We start from the raw sequence: 23,764 nt of genomic DNA on the forward strand, positions 1-23,764 counted from the left end.
CCGTGATTTCCCCTATCAAATGCTTATAACAATTCTTGGAAACACCCCATTTCCACAACTCCTATAATTTGTTCCGAAAATTAAAGCGTGTTCAAAACAAAGTCAACACACCGGCCCATATCCATTTCCCATTAGTTCTAGAAAGTAAAAAGTAATTCCAGAGCCATGATTTCTGCGCCATTTGTTTGCTCTCAATAAAAAAAGAAAAATGCAGTTGTTTTAGCAATAATAGAGAAACAAATGAAATAAAGTGCCCTTTTACTTACATTTCTCTCTTGGTTTCAGGAAATATGTTTCTAACAACAAAGAGATAAAAATGCCTTCACTACATCAATACGCAACATGATAGCCGCGACAACAGCACATACCCGAATTGCCAAAAAATGAATAAGAGGAATAATTCCAAACCAGTAAATTAAAACGTTATTAACGTTTTCTCACTTTTCAATTCCTATTCCTTTGAATTATTCAATATTGAACCCAGTGAATCAAGGGAAATGCGTAGCGTATATTTTACTACGCAACAAATCGATCACTCACTGAATTTGGAATTTCATCAAAACCTGTGATTAACAACACTTGTATTTCAGTCATCCTCTTTATAAACGACATTAAGAGTACTTTAGTAATCTTATATTACATTAAACTAGCAGATTTAAAACGCCACAGTCATAACAATAGTCTAAATTCACAGAGAATATTAAGAGAAGTCCTTACCTCTTGATGACAAGGGTGCATCAGAAATATCAACCTGTTCCACGAACATTTTGGGCGTTGACACTGATATGTCTCGTTTTCATTGGCCAGATGGTGTTTTGATTGGCAGCCATAACACATTTAAGTCCCAAATTTCATTTTCCGATGGGAGGAGTTACTAAAAGACGCATTTTTCGATCGACGGGTGTGAGCTTGATTTCCCACTTAATTCATTTTCCTCCAATTACATAAAAGAAGTAACTTTCCATGTATACAAAGAGATTTCAATTAGTGGCTATGACCAGAGAATATTTTTGGATGCACAATATAAGGTCCATGTATCTTTTTGGGTGCAAAATATTACGCTCCCTTGGACCCCCCGTCACGTTTATACCCGAGTAAGCCACCTGGGAATTACCCCCACCTTAAGAATGCACTTCTGTCGTATTTCTTCGACATTCCAGTATTTAACAACAATAATGCTGAAGCAACAAACTCAACACAAACAAAACGAAGAAACGTATGTTAACGGTACAATTTCTTTAATCTTTCTGGTTTCAATTATTTTCACAATCTCGCACGAAATGAAAGTCCTCATTTGGAGCAACTGCCACTTCAGCTCCCAATTCTCTTCGCATCTGTCTAACATTTTCATACTAAGACGACTCCCACCCAAATTTAAGACTACATTTACACTAGAAAAGATTTTTCCGGATTCGTGATGAATACGGGACGTTAATTTTAGTACGGGGTTAGTTTTGCGTTTACACAAAAGTGGTCGAATACGACATAAAACCTTCCCGGTTTGCGCGTGTCTCCGGGGATTTCCAATCCGAAATCTAAAGTGGGAACTTTGAATCCGAAAACTTTTGAATCCGGAAAGTTTTGTAGTATCCAATCCGGATATTTTTCCGCCTGCGATCTTTTGAGTTTGTGGTAAAACCAAAATGGATGATCTGGTGCTAACATTGCTACACTCTCAGGTTGCCTAGTCTTCTGGCAGATTCAGGTGAAAATTTTATTATGTGTACTGCTCTCCCATTCTGAACCTTCATAATTCTTTTGGGAAGAATATCCACGGACAACTCCTAGTACAAGTTCAACTTCGTCAACTCTACAGCTGAAAATTGGTCTCAGTGGCATCTGAATCTACTCTAGCCTTCTTTTTTGGCGACATTTGTCGAATGACGAAACAACACTGAGCTTGGTAACCAGTCCATCACGAATGTTCCTGGAGTTGTCCTTGTGTGTAAACGGTAAGAATTCCGAATATCCTTTCAGTGTAAAAGCTTACAAATCCGAATACTCTACATTTGATGAATCCGGGAACATAAAGGAATCCGGACAAATCTCTTCTAGTGTAGTCTTAAGACTATTCCTACCAATCTCGGTTGGTTCGTACCCAACTCTCTGCTCGATGCGTACCGTGCCAATATCAAGAAAAGTTACCCTTGAATGATGTTAGCTGTTTGCTTGCTATCATTACTAACCACGTTTTCACAATGCAAATCAACTTTTATAACATAGCGCCCGTGCACCATAATCTAATTCCCATTAGCATCATCATGGTACATTTCTCAACATACGCACGGCCGTATGTCCATCCAATGACGCAAACAGTCAGATGAGGGAAGAATTCGCGCGCTATGTTATAAAAAACTTTTTACAGAGAAACAACACCATAAAAATGTATATCTATCACTGCTTGTCGAAGTTAATGAAACGTTAAGATTAAACCGATATGAGAAACCACTTTCACCTTTTTGTAATTAATCAGGAACAAAATCTTTTTTCCAGGAATCGTTTACTTTATTTTCACTGTGTTATAAAAGAATTGGTTCATGCTTTTAGCTGTGCGTATATCGAGTTATGGATGTGCTTCGGAACTTTGAAGAGCACTCATAAAGCAACAGTTGCTCTTGGCTACGACTCGAGCAACTCTTACGCTTCTCTCGTGCTCTCCAAACCTCCCGCACGCATCCATAACTCGATATACGCATGCTAAGCATGAACCAATTCTTAATTAGCACGCGCAACATAACTTACACGTCATTTTCCTGCTCGTGTAACACCCCACAATGTTTTAGTGCCACATAATCAAGATTCGTTCAAACCGGTTAGTGGCCTTATTATAGTGGACTTTGCATAAAACAATACTTAACATGAACAACATACTGTTTGATACAAAACAACTTCACAATACGATAGGTACAAAAACCACTAAATTGGCTAGATACCAATTCGCCGACTTGTATACAGAATACATAACGACTGAAAAGTGTAAGAAAATAATTCCTGAAAACCGCCCCCATACAAAAAAGTAGCATATTTTGATCCATTTTTCAACGCAAAAAACAACTGCTTATACCTTCTATATCCACTTGCCTTGTGACTTAAATTACAGAAACAACCTTCAAAATTAGACTTCTAAGAATTGAAGAAAAAAAAACCACAGTTCTACCAACCCTTGTGGGCTAATTTGAGCCCTTTCTTCTCTTATTCAAGCCATTTCACATCACCCACGCATCTCAAGCCAACTAAGGTGGCACTGTATATTACACTCAATTCAATTCAATTTTATTTTTCACAGGTACAACGAGATTCAATACATTACATAAAAAACAATAAACATTTATATTACAAAGGAGGATTAAAAGGAATTAGAATAAATTCGTTTGGTTTAGTGTGAGCAGTGCCCAAAGGAGCATGCTGCTTTCGAGTTGGGCACTGCTTACGATGGAAGAGAAAATTATTTCGGTGTATTTGGAAAGGTTTGAAAAAGAAATAGAGCGTGTTCAGCGAACGGATGACGATGAAGAACTCTACAATACTTTTGGTTTATAACAAAATTTTTCCTGTATTTGGTTTTAAACGAAGAAGCGGAGTTTGATTGCTTAATTTTACAGTCTATCGTTTCCCATATTTGTGATGCTGCGAATTGAAAAGTGTGTTTACCGTAGTTAGTACGTATTTTTGGTCTGCTAAAATTTTGTCGAGATGAAAATCGGGTATTGTACGAGTGCCCAGAGGATGCTGTGGAAATAGAGTTTGCAAAAACAGGACATATTTGATCATTTATTATTTTGAACGTGAAAAATGGCAACCTTGAGTTTGAATGCATTGTAAATGGTTAGAATTCCCAGTAGATTGAAGTAAACAGTGGCATTTTCTCTTTTGTGAGCAAAGAATATAGAGGATCGAGCCGTTTAAAAGAGCATTTTGTAATTGACTGCGCATCTCCAGCAACCTTATTCACGAACTTAAACAATATAAGCACATAGTACAGTGGTCTTTCACATCTTTTAAACGGCTCCACCCTCTACCTCTCGCCAATACCCACTAATTCTAAAAGGTGGCCAATTTCAGCCGCTTCCATTATCAATAAAGCGTCTCGCCATCATGATTCTCGTAATGAACAAACATCTCTACAATAAGACATCTCTCTTGTGCATTAGTCACGTACAACACCAACAACAAAACTTCTCTGATTACCATCCCACCAACGCTGCTCCATGTTCTCTGTGTTACTAACAAGCGTAAACAAGTAAGCCAAGATCTTCCACTTCACCTTGGGATCTAAAATAAATAACACAGACGAGGCACAAACTTCTACCTTCATTTCCTTTATTTTTAAAGTAAATTTGAACCCATTTATTAGAAATTCCAACTATTCTAGGCTAAAGAGGTCCTATTTCTTTCACTCGTAACTCTAGATGATTTACCTATTACCAGTTTACTAATTTGTTAAACTGCGCGAATACAAGTACCACATCAGTTACCACTATCCACTTACGCATTCATGAGTTGGCTCACAGGAGCCTTTGATTTGAACTATGAGAAATGTTATGGGGGTTTAATTCTATTTTTGTTCTTGCTACTTTACATAATAACACATGCAAGCACATTGCGCCCATAATTATTACTATTATTAATTTATCATTATCGTTATTGTTAATTTTAAGCTTTTAAAATACAAGAAGTGTGATCAAATGTCATGCGCAGTTAACGTTGTGGTATCACAAAGTTAATCAATTAATGCAAAAACAAAGAGACTCGGACATATTATAGACTTTATGGTATGTGCCTCGTAGTTTTTGCATCCAAAATCCAGTGGGAAATGGCAGGACCCGAAGAGTATTCCTTGGTGGAAACATCAGCAGAAGGTACTCTCATCAAGTCCACCAAGCTTCTCTGAGAGATCTGTGAACGCACATTGCTCTCTAGCTGGTTCACGGCTGAGAAACTCCTCTCGCACGTAGCTGTGGATGGTGACAATGTCATCATGAGATCCAGGAGTATGAGGAAGGCTTTGACATCATCAGGTCTTGACGCTAGAAGGTTTGTAAATACACCAACAGGATTGTTTGCCCTCTGTTTGCTGAGTCTGGTGCGCAGCATGGGCCACTAGTCAAGGATGCTTTCTTTCTTTTTCTCAGTAAGGAGATGTCCAAAGTACTGAACTAGTGAGCGGATTTCATGGTGACCATAGGCCGCAAGATATTGAGGCATCTCCCAAGGGTCGAAGATTCCAAAGAGGCTGTAAAGTTCATTCTGGAGATTTCCAAACCTTGACCCCAAATACGTCACCACTTCTGAAAGAAATGTGTCGAATTGTTGATCAAGAATGTTGCCTGGATGTGTCAGCTGCAGTTGATGTCCTTTGTCCTTGCCACAGATGAACATAGCTGTTTCATGGGAATAACTGTCCAAAAACTTCTTGTATTGACATCTCCTTTGGAGCTTCAACTTCTCTAGCAGGGTCATACTTGTCTCCAGTGATCTTGTTGGAATGATTTACACAGATCTGACAGGATCTTTATGACATCCAGCAAGAAATAAAAATGTTTGACAAACTTCTCAGAAAGCAATTGTTTCAGAATTCCCTTGGCATGTGCGCCGTCTTCTCCGGTGGACCCAGTTTAATGCTGCAAGTGCATAATGGTAGTGACATAGTGGTTCTCCAGGGCAGAATTGCACGGTATCTGCTTGCTAACTACCTTGTTTTCTGCAGACCACTGTAATAGACCATATCTTCATCGATTATATTAGCTATCTAGCTAATCCCTGGTAGACCACAGTCCCTTTCAGTTTCAGATAAGTTTGGATGTGTTGCATAGAATGGTGCATTCTTAAACAATTCAATTGCAGTTAGGAGCCTTAATAGTAAAGATAAATCTTCACTTCCTTTGAGGATAATTGATGCCGAATTATACAGACAGTTCCAGTCACCTGTTGCTCTTTTTGCCTCCAGATTGCTTGGAAAATCTGTGGCAATCAGGCCTTGTCCCAGGCTGTCTTCGGGTAGATTTTTCCACTAAAAAAACTCAAGGCTTATTAACCCCGCACGTCCTGTGCCGGCCAAAACCGTGCATGATTTCAGGCATCCTCGCACTGGCCTCGTGTTCAGGTCCTACCCCTCCCTAGAAGAGATGTTTTGTCCCCTTTTGTTCTCATTGTCTTTAGAAAGGACTGACCAATTAGAATCCACTTACTGCGCATATATTTTTAAGTCTTTGGGGGACCTAGACAAAAGAGCTTTTTGTCTATAGCAAGCGGAGTCAGATTTCAAGTTTTGTTGCCTCGTGGGTCGCGCAGCTAAATTTTCAGTTGCCGGTTTTTTGCGTTTTCCGAAGGAAAACACACCTTTTCGAAATGGTAAATCAAAAGAAGAACTACCAAGGAATTTCTCAACAGTTTCAACAGCGAAAATCCAAGAAATAAAACGGCAAAGAAATTGTGCTTCGAGTACAAATTGTTGTTTATCCAAGCGACGAGGAAGCGGACATCTTAAAACATTATTCAGGCCACAGATTTTCTGGGAAATATTCGAGTTTTTCTGGGAATTCAACAGCCAAAAAATTACAGGTGTGATTGTGAATTTGTACTGAAATACTATTCTAATTGACTGCTTTTTTGTAGTCTGAACAGTTTTTGCGAAATTTGTGAAAAACATGCCGCGCACTGGTTGATAAATTCCCTTCGAAATGAACTTGTAGTTCCTTCAAATCGCTTGTGCCTCTCATGTTGCATGTTGCATCTTTCTATTTTCATTGAGAAAATGTGACAACTTTGTAATCTTGCGTAAACAAACACATGCTCTCGAGACAGATCAAATTTCACCCATGTGATGCGCAGATGAAATTTCATTGAAAATTTTTGAAATTTTTACCTTAAAGTTTGTTTTATGGAAAATTTTAAATTGGCAACTAGTGTATTTTATTCCATGATTAGTAATTTTAACTATCTTAGACCAAAGGGGTGTTGTTTTTTTGCCCTGTAAGTTATGTATTTTTACTGCACATGGGGTAGAAAATAACCACTTTGCCAATTCTTGCTATATTTTGGAAAACCTCTGGAAACGGCTGGTGCTGAACGGGTTAACGCTTTGAGTTCATCATGGTATTCGTTTCCGATGTCCTCAATTAGTTCCAAGGTTTCATTCTGAGAGTTTTTTGCTCCCACTTTGGAGAAGCTTTTCCAAGTCCTCTGCAACACATGGATGACCAACATTCATCTTGAAAATTTCGAATTGATCTTCTCACATCTTCTGAGAAAAGCTTTAAAACTTAGCAAATTCCCACAAGACAAGTTAACACAACGAGGATCGCTGCCGGCAGCAGCGCAGTCAGAACTTGATCGTGCATTTTGCCTCCAAAAAATATTTCCCACCAGAAAATAGCTTCAGCTGAAAGGAGCACTTTTGTTTACTCAAAAGTTAACTTTTAATCACAACTTTTCGCATACATGAAAACTTCACATCTTTAAATAATCATATTTTTGATCCTCGTTCAAAAGTATTACAAAAAAAAAATAGTTTGGCTGTCAGTTTTCACTCAAAACCAGAAAGTTCTATGTCACGCATCAGTGCCGCTGTAAACAAAATTATGCAAATTTCTGGCGAAATGAACTTTAGCAGATTTTGTCAGTTTTGATTAAGATTTCAAAAGAAAAAATGTTTTATTTTCGCAATTTACAGTTGATAATTTATGGGAAAGCAATAAGACGTGGTCGATAAATTTTCATCAAGTTTTCTTCAACATACCGTGTAGAATTTAATTGAATGCATATGGCAATGCAAAAGCAATGAACGCAACTGAAAGAAAAACTTTGGTATGTTCATTGAATAATGAAGCATATTATAGAACATACAGACAACTAGCTTTCATTGAAATAATTCTTATTAAGCAAGAGTTAGTCGTATTTAATTTTTTTTTTTACTTAAAGATTGTATGGACTAGACTACAAAGGGAAAATTTCACGCATTATTTCGGGCATAAAATGTAATGCGATACTTTTTTCAACAGATTTCCAGTTGTGAGATCAGCCTGAAAAACGGCTTTTGGTTCACAAAAATCTACCTGGAGGTTAAAGAAGTATTTCTTACAGCGATTTTGTAATTTTAATTGCCAAGGAAACTTCACTTGCCTGTCGGGCAAGTGATGGTCAGAATCCACTTGCCCCGAGCTATCAGACACTGCTTTCTTTGGACGCTGCCTATGAAGAGACTTACAATTTTGTGGAAATCTCTTATGCTCCTTGGAAGTGCCTGATTCTGGCTCGGCATGGTAAAATTTAGCTGATTCAACAACTGTGAGGACTTTGTCAGATTCAGCAGCCATGATTTTTACCAGTCTGAGTTACACCGAGTCCGCACATGTCGTTAATCAGTGGCTGATCAGTCAAAAATCCTTTTGAGATGAATTCATTGGCTAATACGGTGCTCAGGAAATCAAGGGGTTTATTTAAACCTGTCAACATGTTTCATTTGTCGCTACTCTCAGTCCGCTCGACTCACGTGTTAAATTCACTAAGGTCACAGAAAAAAATTTGATCACAATGCAGTGAAATGCAGATGCGAACTCAACTTAATACATTCACGATTTATTTCTTATCTATTCACAAGGTTTATGGTTTATTTATTTCACACTATTTACACAACATTAACATAGAAAGTAAAGTATTACAACAGATAATTCCAAGATAAAAATAAATACAGTACAAATTGTAAAATGTGTGGTGGCCAAAGTAGCAAAGGGTTTCTAGTTGACCACCACCTATTTTAAAGTAAACAAGGAAATGACACTGAGCTTTATTGAATATTAGAAGATGTAGGAGATGTTTATAGAGCCTAGGATTAATGTACAGGAGAGAATTGCATTTGTGTAAATTAAGGTATGTTAAAGATATACTGAACCGAGCAAGAGATCTAAACAGGACAAGCTTAATAAAAGAAAAACAAAGCGAAAAATAGATAAAAAAACAAACAAAAAAGAGCACACACACAAAAAAGCAAGCAACATACAAACAACCAACAACAACAACAAACAAAAGGAAAGGAAAAGGACAACACATCATCAGCAGCAACAGCAGCGACAACAAAGATCAAAATGTAAGCAGACAATTATTATTATTATTATTATTATTATTATTATTATTATTATTACTAGATAGTTACATGTACATACTATTATATTTGATCATTAAACAGAACATATATTATTTGATTGACAAGACATTAGGTGGGCCTTGTAAAGTTTCTTAAACCTGTTAAATGTTTTTTTTTTTCCATTGCCATGGGGACAGTTTCCCATATGACAGAAGCAGAGTATTTAAAAGTAAATTTGCCTCTGTTAGTTCTAACTTGTAGTCGGTGGAAATTAAGTTTTGGCGGCATTTCTGGTGTTATAGGAGTGAACAGTTGTACAGGTATTCTCAGATCAGGGTGTCAAAACTAACTTGTTTCATGTTGCAGGCTAATGGTTGTGCTCAGATAATAATAATAATAATAATAATAATAATAATAATAATAATAATAATAATAATAATAATAACAATAACTACTTATATAGCGCTTATCCAGGTCTGTTCTAAGCGCTTTACAAAGTTTTAAAAAATCATACCTGTTTAAAATAATTTGAAAAAAGATGAGTCTTAAGTTTACGTTTAAAAAGATTTAAATTGTCACAAGAACGGATGTCGACAGGTAGTTTGTTCCAGAGTTCTGGGGCCGAAACAGCAAAAGCTCTGGAGCCATACGACTGTGACACTTTTTACTGTATTTATGTAAGAGGATTTTAATCTTACTGAGTTCTGATAGAAAAAAAAAACAGCTTAGGCCCGTCCAAATTTACCAGATCGTCAGAAAGTGGCTTTAAAATTCATAAAATGTAATGAAATTTGTTGTTACAAACAAAGTTTCAATATTAGGCTATTAAATTTTTGCTTTATATATGGGGCTACTTTTTTCTCTACCCTGCAGGCATTGTGTTTTTAGAAGGTAACTCGTATGGTCATCTTGCAATGAAAGTTTCATCATTGTATCATAAAATATGAATAATGACTTAGTTCCTGTCCTTGACACTACTTGTGTTACAACATAGGCATTTTCGCAGAGCTGAAACTTTATTGCTTTGAAAATGGTTCCCAAATATGCTTAAAGATGACACAATCATGTAATTAATGATGCTGATAACGTGAAAATTCTCCAAAAATAATGGTTTCTCTTCACCTAATGTTACCAGAGAAAAATATTGATGATCTGATTCATGACCTTTCTCCAAAAAATGCTGTCCCGTCCGTAACCATGGCAATAAACAATAATCTGATTTAGTAAAACAAAATCAAAGCCACTGAAATTGAACCTGCAGTGTCAAGTCTTGTCACAATATATCAGGGCTGTGTCCATGAAAGCAGTAAAAAGTTGTGGACCAGTTTCCCTGAAATGTCCCAACCGTAACCTGTCCTGTCCATAACCTCATTATAGCAATTCTTGCCAGAAAGGTAGAAATCAGACTTAAAATGGTTAACATTCACCTGCAATTTCATTTGCCAAATGCTGTGTATTACCATTTACAAAAAGAAACAGCTTTCAGAAAACAATTTCTTCATGTCCTGTCCGTAACCTTATTTCATAACCATTCAGTAAATATTGGAGGTTTCATCTGAAATAAGGGTAGTGTTTGTCCCCTAAGTATTGTTTCCAGTTACAATAAAGTTTGAATTTAAAAAATATATACAGAGTGTGAGATCTTCGACTTCAATTTTTGGTGTTTTTTTCAAAACTTTGGTCACCCTGAGCTGAGAATACCCGTGGGTATTAAAAATTTATAGAAGATTGCTGGAACAGTTGATGGATTGTTATATAGTTTAAATGCCAGTGAGCAGATTTTGAATCTAACAACATTTTCAAATTCAATTCACAGCCAAGGACCTTAGCATTTCACACCTCACGGAATACACTTCAATTACAATTCATGGAACAGTTTTTTGTCAGATCACAATTCACAGAGCACAAAAAAAATAGCGTCACGAAAATACCCTTGCCCCTTTGCCCCCTCCCTCCAAAGTGGAAGAGATCATACTTGTTTAAGTATTTCTGGCTGGTGCTTAAGCTCCTTTATCACAGTTTCCAGCTTATGTGATACTGTTGTATAATTATCTAGCAGCATAGGGTGGTTATCCTTGATTGTTAGGCTGACTTGTATCTCTAGCCAGCGAATTGCATTTCATTTGAAAACTTGTAGTAAACTAAAGCTTTGCCTTCTTTTATGTGTACAGCTTCTTATCCTCTTATTTTTCACATGGCTTCGTTTCCTTTGTTCTTCCAGGTTGATTATTAAATGAAACCTAATTAGAAACTGTCTGAAAAGCTGGTGGCGGCTTTGATTGTGACGGGAGAATGGGGCTGAGATTGTAATATTCCCATATGCAATACATTTGACATACTGACAAACAAAACCCAGAACTTTACTTATTCGCATTGTATTTATTTTGCTTTGACTGTTGTTACATTTTAAATACTACTGAGCAGTTTCTTTAATTGAAACATCAAATAGCTTTGTGGAACTCTTGCCTCAATGTTTGCTTTCTCAGTTTCTGGCACTGGAACACTGGTCTCGACCACAGAATTCTGAGCTAGTGCATTCTGTTTGGTTGCCCAGTCATTTTGTTTCATTTATTTGTTTCTCCATTCCTTGTAACTAATACACAACTATTAATTAGTTACGAAAATTTAATATGAAATAAATTACAGTCAACTTGACAAAACAATACATAATTGGGGAGGAGAGGAGGGGCACCTCTAGTAAAAACTAATATTGTGCCCCTTATAATAGGCTAACAAAATAATTATCTAGTTAAAATTAAATATTCTAATTAATAATGCTTTAGAAATAAACAGGCAAGTAAAAACTAGCGATATAATGTTCCGACGTTTCGGCGATGTCATGACGCCATTCTCAAGGAATGAATAATATAAGCGAGTTCAACGGAGTAAGATCTTAGATAAGCATAATGGAGTAATTTAAACGAATACTGTGGCGCAGACCGAATCTGTTTGTACATTCAAGCGTGGTCTTAAATATTTAATGTACATCATTTCTTTAATTAAACAATAAAATTTGTTCCTGCATTTTTTCAGTACTTTGAAACAGCTAAGGAGGTCTTCAGGCACTGCGCTCGCGTGATCGTTATAATGTTTCCGCACAGAGGATGATAAAGTGTTGTTGTGGCCAACAATGCGCGCATGTAGATGACCATGAGTATAACCAACATAGCTACCTGTATCGCACAGGTTACATTGAAAACAATAAACTGCACACTGTTGGTTAACTAGCCGTGGTTTAAGCTCCAATTCTTGGAGGTCTTGGCCAATTTTGCGACTGACATACGGGTTGAATTGTGGTTTGGAGCTTTCAACTGAGTCTTAACAACGTCAGCGGAAACTTGATCCTTAAAAGGAATGATCACTTGGGTCACGTTATTTTCCATTACTGGCGAGGCCTGCGGTGTCTGCTGGTCAGCTATCATACGGGTATAAGGGTAGTGATAATAGTGTCGGTTTAGTAACGAAAGGCAAAGATAAACGGTACAGACAAGAATCAGAACTCAAACAACAATCAGAAAATGTATTCAATATGGCGACCGCATTACAAAGGTTCTTGCCATGTGACTTGCGCGGGCATACATTGTTAACAAAGATCGCATGACAGATTAGGCAACAATAACAAACAAAATAAAATAAGATTAAAGTTCAAGACAAGTCAAGTCTATTCAACGTCAGCAAGTCCTGGCTTGTGGGTTCTGGTAAAACACAGAACCTGGAAATTTTATTCACAACAACAAAATTTCTCACGCTTGTGGTTAGATTGCTGGGATAACAATTGGTAAGGATACCACATCACAGACATGCTGTAAATTAAATAGGCTATTTGAAGTTTTGAAGACAGTTAAAAGATGTTGAGTTTGCCCAAAATTGGAAAATGTCATTAAATTTTTATACATTCTTCATCAACAACCGCCCATCTGATTTACAGGAAGCCAAAATTTCAAGCAATCAGAACTGTCTTTGCCTTCTCAGCTTTCAGTTTACCGACTTGTTTCCCAACATCGTAAGAAACCTTAAGATCAAGGGTGTTCCTTTTAAACTGCAAACGTCAACCAGCAGTTTACAGTTCAGAGTTAGCGCCATGTGCATAACCCCGGCTTAAGATTGAGGGTTTCTTTTTACTTATGTATCATGGGATACTCGCAAGAAAGCGAGACGGTGGCTGCATAGAGGAAGGTATCGAGACAGCTTTTGTTGCTTTAAATTTGCTTTATTCGACACAACCACCAAAGGACCTCTTTTCATTCCTCGAGATAGCGTTTTAAGGAACGTAAATTTGATGTTAAAATGTGGCTTCATAGTTTTAAAACTGGTGAAAGACCCTGCCGTAATTCACTTACTTATAGCAGTAATGTTGAAACCTGAATCTCAAACGTCAAACAAAAACACCTGTTGGTGCTAAGAGTACACCTAGCGATTCAAGTTGTTTCCAATGAGAAGAGAAACTATTGGAAAGGTCACAGAAACTGTTGAAAAAAAGGGGAAGAGGAAAACGACCAACAGAAGTCTTGGTCTGTCCACTGTGCATAATAGGCGTCAAGAACTATGTAGCAAGCCTTTTAATAGTATCTCTAGCCTGCTAAATAGTTTACACAGACTGTTACCTCCTAAGCATGAAGCCAGATATCAAACGAGAAGGAAGCACATTTGCAACCACACATGTGCACAGATTGTTAGAAGCGCACATTCATTCCTGCAGTGCGCATCCGTGCTAACAATACCCTGGATAGAAATAGATTACTTGTAGATAATGTTTTCCCTTTTTTTCTTTGGCAACTTAAGATATTTGATATATTTCATATTATTATCGATACTCTTAGATTTCATTACTATTATTATGTAAATTTTTTTGGTAATTTGTAAATTTTAGTGTAGTTTTGAATTGATATCAGCCAATTGTAAATTTACGCAATTCAGCCACTCAGCTGCTATGTTAATTGATGTAATAAACCTATCTATTTATCCATCTATTGAACCGTTGAAACCGATCCCTCGCTGGAAAACCTGGGACAAACTTTTGATGCGCTAGTTAAAAGACGATTTTTAAAAAAATGTCCAACAGATAAAAAGTGGACCAAAAAGAAGGGAAGGAAAAGACACAAGCAACACGGAGGATGATTGGACGTTCAAAAATGGATCTTCAAAGTGGTTGTGGAATTTCACCCACCCAGTTACCAGTACCTGGGTTCTGGCAGTAAATTGGACAAAGAATTTAAATGGGGTGACCCTGGCAAGAACCGGTTGGACCACATCTCTAAACAGCATGACATGGACTATTCAAGAGCCAAGAACATTCAAATGGTCAATGCCATTGACCGCCTACCCGGCAAAAAGAGCAGGATGGAATGCGTGGTCTGAGGCATCATCAAGATCCAAAAGTGTGAAATTTTAACAAGTTTTCATTTTAAACGTTACACTTTGTCAACTTTGAACCCCATGTGGACCAGTTCTTCCACCTTTGGGCATGAAAATTCCTCCCGGTTTGCACGGAATGTCCAACATCACCAACAAGTCTTTTATCAACATGTCCACCCTTATAGGCCATGTCAGACTTCGATTCTGTCTTGTTGGCTATATTTACGTTCACCATGTCAATGGGTACTTGCTCCTGCGGCATCGCATGTTAATGCGTGGATGCGAAAGCATACATATGTCACTTGCTTGACATGACGGGTAAAAGCTTTGTGTACCGCATTGGCATTTCGTACATGTGGCTACCACAATATCCAGCTCCATCAGCATAGCCCAACTCACCACAGTAAAACTTAGGGAGAAAAAACCCTCCATATAGCTTTGAGCTGTGATGAAGTAATGAAAATTACCCATACTTCAGTTAAATTGCTGGGATAACAATTGGTGAGGATCCCATTTTCTCGAAACACATCACAGACATGCTGTAAATTCAATAGATTTGTTGAGTTTTGAAGACAGCTGAAGAGGTTGAATTTGGCCAAAATTGGAAAATGTCATTGAATTTTTATACATTCTTCATCAACAACCGCCCATCTGTTTTACAGGAAACCAAGATTTCAAAAGATCAGAACTGCCTCTGCAACTCTTTCTTCTCAGCTTTCAGTTTGCTGATTTGTTTCCCAACGTCATAAGAGACCTTAGGATAGACGGTGTTCCTCTTAAACTGTAAACATCAACCAGCAGTTTACAGTTCAGAGTAAGCCCCATGTACATAATCCGGGCTTAAGATTGAGTGTTACTTTTGACCTATGTATTATGGAATACTCGCAAGAAAGCAAGATGTGGCTGCACCCGAGGAAAGTATCAAGGTAGCTGTTGTTGCTTTAAATTTGTCCTTTTTCGATATAACCACTAAAGAAACTATTTTCATTTCTTGAGATAACGTTCTAAGGAACGTAAATTTGATGTTTAAGAGCCGTCCTCTGTAAATATCGACTATCGTTGTTTGGACGAGAAAAAATGAATTCCCTCAAACTTTCTCAGAAGAATGGTCTATATAAGTGATTCACATAAATATAACTTTCAGCTCGCTTCGATTCGTATTTTAGCTGTAGTGCGACCATCTTGGTTTTACCGCTCTGAGAGGGCTTTCGGCGGCCATTTTAGGCCACACTTTTAAAAATTTGCCTTTCAAAGAAAGCGTTACAAATCCGAACAAAATCTCATTATTCGAGACAAGCAAATGTTTGTTGTTGTGTTGAGAAGCTTTTTTGGGAATTTGATCGAAATCTGATTTTTTTCCAAAATTTTAATTTCTTCCCTATTGAACTACTCTTCAAGTGCCAAAAAAATGGCCGACTTTAAAGGAAAATATCGCTAAAGATACATCAGTTGGCATCCTAAAACAGCATCCTGGTGAAAGAGCAATGTCTCGTCTGTAAGAATATGCAATAAAATTTTTGGGCAGTTTAAAGCAGAAAATTATAGAAGAAGAAGTTTTAACTGTACTTTTGTCAACAAACACCGCCTTCGTAATTAGCATAAGAACATGAAAATAACGATTTCCTAAGAAACTAATGATAAATTCCACTTACCTCGTGAAATATCGAGAACTAGATATTTCAAAATATATCAAATTATAGTTTCAGTCGGATACAGACGCATTTTCGATGATTTGTTGTGCGAAATCACTGTAATACACCGCAGGTGTTAAACTGAGTTCAATTCTTCAAAGTCCGTCACAACCATCGGCCGAAAAAATTGCCATCCGCCCCATAAGCTGCCGTGTGCAAGGTGTCAAATATTTCTTTGTTCTCCTTAATGACCAAAAATTCTTTCAGCAACCATTTTTAAAGCCTGCTTTGAACTGGAGATTCTCGTCAAGAAATCGTTTATGTTCCGTTGACCTAATCCGCCGTGATTAAACAATGAGATTGTGTTACAGAAACGCGCGCACATCCAGACGGGCTTGGGTGGGGGCGGGGAGGAAACAAAAATGGAACAGCTCCTTGATTTAAAAAAAAAAGGGCCATTCAAGATTACTATTAAAGGTATGTTATGCATGTCGGGTACTAAGTAGGAAATTGCCGTCCCAGAACAATGTGGAATATGATAAGCCCTTGTGCTCTGTTTCTTTGGTTGGAGCGTGGGGGGGGGGGGGGGGGGGGCAAGTAAAACACTAATTTACAGCATCAGTTAATCGTTGGTCTTCTGTTTATGGTTCATACATGTTCACAACTATCCCAAGCTAACTGACAGCTATATATTTGTAACTGATTAGGTAACAGTGAGAAAGTTATATTCACCGGGACGTAAAATTAATATCAGGGTTTGTATGGGAATACATGCAAATAAACAGCTTACATAGAATTCCAATAAAAAGCAACTTACCGACTTGTTTTTTTTTTGTGTGTGTATTACACTTGCCTGTTTGTGTTTTGGAACGTTGTCATAGCGTTTACCATTACGAGGACTTGGAGCCAGAAAAACTACTAAATCTGAACATCGTTGGAAATGCTATATCAAATGTTACGAAGCGCAACCGACTGACAAATAGGGCACAACAGCTAATAGTTAGTGGCATTTATTGAGGGTAGCAAAGGGTTTTTTTGCTACGCATGATGGCTAATAAATAAGCAGCGTGACGGGTGATGGAACCCGTGCGTGATGCGTGACTGGCATCACAACGAGATGCGTGATTTTCTTTTTTACGAGCGCGTGACGCGTGATTTACCAATTAGATTTCCATGGTAACTGAAATTTCTTTGACCTAAAAGTCACGATAGACAAGAAAGGAATAAGACAGTATAACGTAGGATTCACCTTTCAGGGTACATTCAGCATTTTTTCCTACAAGTAAGTCGTCTTTATACATGTATCTCTCAAAATCAATTAACACACAATCAATCTAAGAAGATGATGCATGCAATACAATTTTCAATAATGCGTCCTCGAATAGTTTGGAATCTTACATAATTAGCTTAGTGCACTTACTTACGTGATGCGTTATTGCTTTAAAACGGTTTTCGGTGATGCGTGATTCAATTTAACATTGAACGTGATGCGCGATTGATACTCCCCCTCCCCCCTCTGCCACCCTCTTTATTGAAAACCCATATGCCTTAAATATTTGTTGCTGCCCTTTTGTTTTTACATTAGATAACTGCATGAGCCCGAGGCTCATGCAGTTAATGTCCTGTTGAAACGGAGCTGCATGTTTGCGCAAGATTGCTAAACAGCTGCATGTATGCTGCTTTCCACGATCTTGGGATATTTGTATTATACTATGAACTGTGTAAAACTCGCGTTGTGATTGGTCTAGAGGAGTGAGTGATTAGAGTATAGACGCACGATTGACGTCATCGAGTGGTGTGACCGGCGCACGTGATTAGAGTCTAGAGTCCAGCCAGAGCGACTGGTCAACAAAGTTTTGCAAACTGTTTTTGCGATTAGCGGAGTCAAACACAGGCAAATTTTCTCAGGAAAGGAAAACTGTTCACTAAAAAATTGGACAAAGACCGTTGAGAGTGACCTCAACCAGGATAGGAAAGCTAGAACTTTGTTGTGACGTGAAAAGGAAGCAAATATTTGTCGAAATATGTCGCCGATAGAAATCCGGTAATGGCGAGTAATCGATGACAAATCGCAGTGAAGCGACTTACATGAAGTAATATTTTGAAATCAGGATTTCCTTCTGGAATAAAGGTTAGTTTTGAAAATATTGTTAGTGATTTTTTTTCGGATTATACTCTAATTTAGAAGATCAAAATTGCATGTGTGTAGTAGTCCAAAACTGAGTTTGCTGGAAAGTTTTTGACTCAGCTCAGGCAACGCGATGCTCGCTCACGAAATGTGTCGAAATGTCTTGGTTATTGTATAAAACAAATAGATTCCATTTTGCCGTGGGTCTGTACTCTGATAACGCACAGAGGACGTCAAAACGTGGTGAGAATATCAGTCATGCTACTCGCCTGCGGCTCTTAGCGTACTTCTTTGTTCTCACCACGTTTTGACGTCATCTGTGCGTTATCAGAGTACAGACGCACGGCAAAATGGAATCTATTTGTTAACCCTAAATCAAAATATTCGCACATCATGCGAAGCATATTTACACTTAGCTTTTGAAAGCCGTTTGACGCATTAAAGGAACAAAGGTTGAATGAGACATAAACAATTGGGTGTATTAGCTGCCAGTTTCGAGAATATTTGTTCGGGTTGAAGAGTAGGCAGCTTGATCCTCAGCGGCACTCATGTCGATATGACAACGTTCCAAAACACAAACAGGCAAGTGTAATGCACACACACACACAAAAAAAAAAAAACAAGCAAGTAAGTCGCGTTTTATTGGAATTCTATGTAAGCCGTTTATTTGCATGTATTCCCATACAAACCCTCATATTAATTTCACGTACCTAATCAGTTTCAAATTTATAGCTGTCAGTTAGCTTGGGATAGTTGTGAACAGGTATGAACGATAAACAGAAGAGCAACGATCGACTGATGCTGTAAATTAGTGTTTTACTTGCCATCCCCCCTCCCACGCCCCAACCAAAGAAATAGAGCACAAGGCCTTATCATATTTCACATTATTCTGGGACAGCAGTTTCCTATTTAATACCCGAAATGCACAACATAGCTTTGACAGTAATCTTGAATGGCCCTTTTTTTTCTAATTAAGAAGCTGTTTCATTTTTGTTTCCTCCACGCCCCCACCCCAGCCCGTCTGGATGTGCGCGCGTTTCTGTAACGCAATCTCATTGTTTAATCACGGCGGATTAGGTCAACGGAACATAAACGATTTCTTGACGAGAATCTCCAGTTCAAAGCAGGATTGAAATGGTTGTTGAAGGAATTTTTGGTCATTAAGGAGAACAAAGAAATATTTGACACCCTGCACACGGCAGCTTATGAGGTGGATGGCAATTTTTTCGGCCGATGGTTGTCCTGACGGTCGTGACGGATCGACTTTGAAGAATTGAACTCAGTTTAACCGCTGCGGTGTATTACAAATCATCGAAAATGCGGCTGCATCCGACTGAAACTACAATTCGATATATTTTGAAATATCCAGTTCTCGATATTTCACGAGGTAAGTGGAATTTATCATTAGTTTCTTAGGAAATCGTTATTTTCATGTTCTTATGCTAATTACGAAGGCGGTGTTTGTTGACAAAAGTACAGTTAAAACTTCTTCTATAATTTTCTGTTTTTAACTGCCCAAAAATTTTATTGCATATTCTTACAGACGAGACATTGCTCTTTCACCAGGATGCTGTTTTAGGATGCCAACTGATGTATCTTTAGCGATATTTTCCTTTAAAGTCGGCCATTTTTTTGGCACTTGAAGAGTAGTTCAATAGGGAAGAAATTAAAAATTTTGGAAAAAAATCAGATTTCGATCAAATTTCCAAAAAAGCTTCTCAACACAACAACAAACATTTGCTTGTCTCGAATAATGAGATTTTGTTCGGATTTGTAACGCTTTCTTTGAAAGGCAAATTTTTAAAAGTGTGGCCTAAAATTGCCGCCGAAAGCCCTTTCAGAGCGGTAAAACCAAGATGGTCGCACTACAGCTAAAATACGAATCGAAGTGAGCTGAAAGTTATATTTATGTGAATCACTTATATAGACCATTCTTCTGAAGAAAGTTTGAGGGATTTCATTTTTTCTCGTCCAAACGACGATAGTCGATATTTACAGAGGACGCCTCTTAAATGTCACTGTAGTAAAAAAAAACTAGTAAAAATCTTTGCCACATTTCAAGGGGTGCCCGCGACAGTGTGTCTGCAGTGTACAAGTGTTTTCCCGGTACATGAGAGATGGTGTAGGTGAACCGCATCATCTGCATTCTAAACCTCTGTACCCTGGCTAGGAGATCCTCCAGATTCTTGGTGCTCAGCAATGGTACCAAAGGTTTGTGGTCAGTTTCGATGTGGAATTGGAAGCCAATTAGGTAATCTGCAAAGCGTTCACTTGCCCATGTTATGCCCAAGGCCTCCTTCTCGATTTGGGCATATCACTGCTTGGCTCGTGAGGAGTATGCAACAGGCCGCCATTCATTGTCATCCTGTTTTTGCCGTAGGACGTTTGATGTACTACGTTTGGTAATCCTACTCTTATTGCCTATAATATGGGAGAACCCCCCCTCCCCGGGTTTGAACCAGTTAAAGATCGAATTTATGATCTATTCTGGTGAGCAAATTAGTCTGCAGTGCACTCGCTCAATCCTGACCCATATTAGAGATTTCTGTCAGAAAATTTCATGCATCTCATAGCGTTAACGCTGAGAAAATCATCTATGACTTGACAAGCTGGTGAGGTTATGTCATAATGTGCACGTATGAAGACGCGATCTGTCGAGCCTCAGTTTGACTGGCTGCTTTTTGTCAATGAAAACGTAATAGGTAATATGGTACATTGAAATACCCTCCCTTTCCACAGTTTGGACAAAAGTTCACGTCATCTGCAACTTGGTGACCGCAGTTGGAGCAAAACACATCTCTCCTTTTCAAGATGCGGAAAGCGATAATAAGCCGCTGACCTCCTCACTGCATCATCTTATCCCATGGTGCACTTCAAAAACTCGACCCAGCCCCCACTCTCTCTTTTTCTACTTGCCGTGAGGTTTTTCTTTTCGCCTGTAGCTTTTCCTTTTGCCGTGAGGTTTTTCTGTTTGCTGTGACAGTTGTGGGCCACCGTAGAAACGAACATGAAAGGGTGCACTTTTTTGCCAAATTTGTTTAATTTAAAGTGTCAAACGCACTCTATGAACTTTGATTACTACTAGTACATACAACCAGGAAAAAATAGTTCAGGCTTCAGAAGTGATTCATCGTTTTATTGCTACGGCTCTGTTTCGTATGATCAGGAGCTGGCCACACTGATCAGGCAACTTCAACGAATGACTGGTAAAGATTTAAAAGCTGGCTATATAAAGCAATCAAAAACTGGCGGTTGCTAAGCAATAAAATACAATCCCATGTGCCATGATACAAACAATTACGTTACGTTAAACAAGAGGTGTTTTGGTAGATATCTATTTACATGAGGGCATGGATCAATTGAACTGCCGACCGGTTGGCTCAGTTGGTAGAGTACCGGACTACCGCGCGGGAGGTCGTGGGTTCAAACCCCGGCCGGACCAACACTCAGGGTCTTTAAATAACTGAGGAGAAAGTGCTGCCTTTGCTCTGACATCTGCAAATGGTTAGACTTTCTAGTCTTCTCGGAAAAGGACGATAAACCGTAGGCCCCGTCTCACAATCCTTGTTTGTAAATAACTCTGTGGGACGTTAAAGAACCCACTCACTGTTCGCAAAGAGTAGGGGACGTAGTTCCTGGTGTTGTGGTCTGGTCTTTGTGTATACTCTCATGGCTGGGTGGGTAAATGCTCGGAGATATTAGCTGCATTAAGCTACTCTGTAAATCCGAGGGTAAATAAAAATATGATGATGATGATGATGATGATGAATTTGATTTCACGCGCAAAGCAAAACGCGCCATTTTTCTATCATGGAAATGGGGGGGAGGGGTAGTCTTAATTTTTCATTTGATCTGTCCAAGATTGTTAGCCGGCTTTAAACGTGACAAAACAAAGGGAGTGACTAATTAGTAGATTATTTGTCAATACATTTATCAGGCTATATCAACTGCGTCTGACGCAGTCACGCGGTTCACAACCCGAAGGCGGTATCGGTGTTCAGGTATTACAAGTGCGATCTTTTGGTAACAGAGTAAATAAAATACGCAATTGTTGGCACAACTTTCCAAAAAGTACTAAAAAATCCTCAGACAACATGCCCTCGAGAAAGAGAATATCGGAAGAAACAAAGGCTTCAATCAGAGTCTTAAAGATGGCTACAGAGATTGCCGAACGCTTTCAGGTCTCGACAGCAAGTGTTCAGCGAGTAACAAGCTCAAAATACAAGGAAGTACATGAGAACAGGAGACATTTGAGCGACAGAAAGAAAAAGCTTACTCCTGAACCTGAAGCGTTAATTCTTAGAACCATTAAAGTGTTAAGAGAGAAAGAGGGTTCATTTTCTTTGCTGCGCCTGATGGAGCGGACAGGAATTCGTCATGTCACTGATAGAACAGTTCGGCGTTTGTTAAATAGAAACGGGTACTTCTTCCTGCAGGCTCACAAAAAGGGACTAACGGGTCAAACCAACAAAGAGAAAAGAGTAGAATTTGCTGGACTGATGCAATCAAATTACCCTCAGAGTGTCTGGATGGACACTATCGCCTTTTACTTAGATGGGGTCTCGCTTATTTACAAGACCAACCCCATGGACCAATCCCGAACACCCAAAGGGAAAGTATGGCGAAAAAAATCCAAAGGTTTAAACCAAGGGTGTTTGGCAAAGGGAAGTAAAGTCGAAACAGGAGGTAAAGTTGCCAAGATGGTGGTAGCAATAACTCACGGTGAAGGAGTAATAATTTGTGAGACACGAATAAATGGATGCAAAATATATTTGCATTGTTTATTAACCAACACTTTAACACCATGTTTGAACGATCTGCCAAGGGATTGACTTGCCTCTGGCTGCAAAACGGTGATCCTAGCCAAAACAGTAAACCAGCCTGTGAAGCTATGGCTCGTTGTTTTTGCGAACTATTAAAAATACTGCCGCAAAGTCCCAATTTAAATCCTTTTGAGAATATTTTTCACATTGCTTCAAAAAAGTTGGAGAAAGATACCCTGAACAAAGGCACCATACGTGAGTGGTATGAAGAATTCTGTGATAGAGTGCAGAGAACAATGAGTGGTATTTCTCAGAAGTTGATCGATAAACCTATCCAGTCTACGAGTGGTTGCATCACCAGCATAATACAAAACAACGAAGAATGACTAAAATATTAACTCCTTGGGTCACAGCCTGACTCACTGACCGGCCATCGCCTACTGGAAATATGTGTCCGGAATGATAGTTCCAACGTTTTATTGAGAGTTTACGATGTATTTTGCACGGTTTATGGCTGGTTTTAAACTGTTTCAAACGGTTTTGGACGATTCCGGCTATCAGTAAAATATATTTGATTTAAGTCTTTCATTTGCCTCTCATTGTAACAAAACCATGCTAAATCGTGGAAAATCGTTGCTAACAGTTTGTAAACCGTGCCAATAGAGGCCTTCACATAAGAAAATCGTGGTAAGTTCTTAAGAATGGAAAAAATCAATAAAATGAAGTGTTTACAGTCTTGCATCAAGGTCTTCAGTGTAAACAACGACAGTTTTAGAACCTTTCAATTCACAAGAACTTGAATATG

At 38.4% G+C, this 23,764-nt stretch overlaps 1 long non-coding RNA gene across 6 annotated transcripts in view; it reads left to right on the forward strand.

Moving 5' to 3' along the window:
- The window catches only part of LOC146477242 (uncharacterized), a 135,630-nt gene that overhangs the window by 89,319 nt on the left and 22,547 nt on the right, over positions 1 to 23,764 (forward strand). The window contains exon 5 of one of the 6 annotated variants that reach the window (XR_014865413.1): positions 12,116 to 12,348. The exons of the other annotated variants lie outside the window; for them this stretch is intronic. This is a non-coding gene — a long non-coding RNA (uncharacterized LOC146477242). Of the gene's footprint in view, positions 1 to 12,115; positions 12,349 to 23,764 lie in introns of those variants that run through there. 6 annotated transcript variants of the gene reach the window in all.

This window comes from Pavona decussata, unplaced genomic scaffold (genome assembly GCF_977016875.1).
Source record: "Pavona decussata unplaced genomic scaffold, jaPavDecu1.1 SCAFFOLD_71, whole genome shotgun sequence".
Taxonomy (NCBI): domain Eukaryota; kingdom Metazoa; phylum Cnidaria; class Anthozoa; order Scleractinia; family Agariciidae; genus Pavona; species Pavona decussata.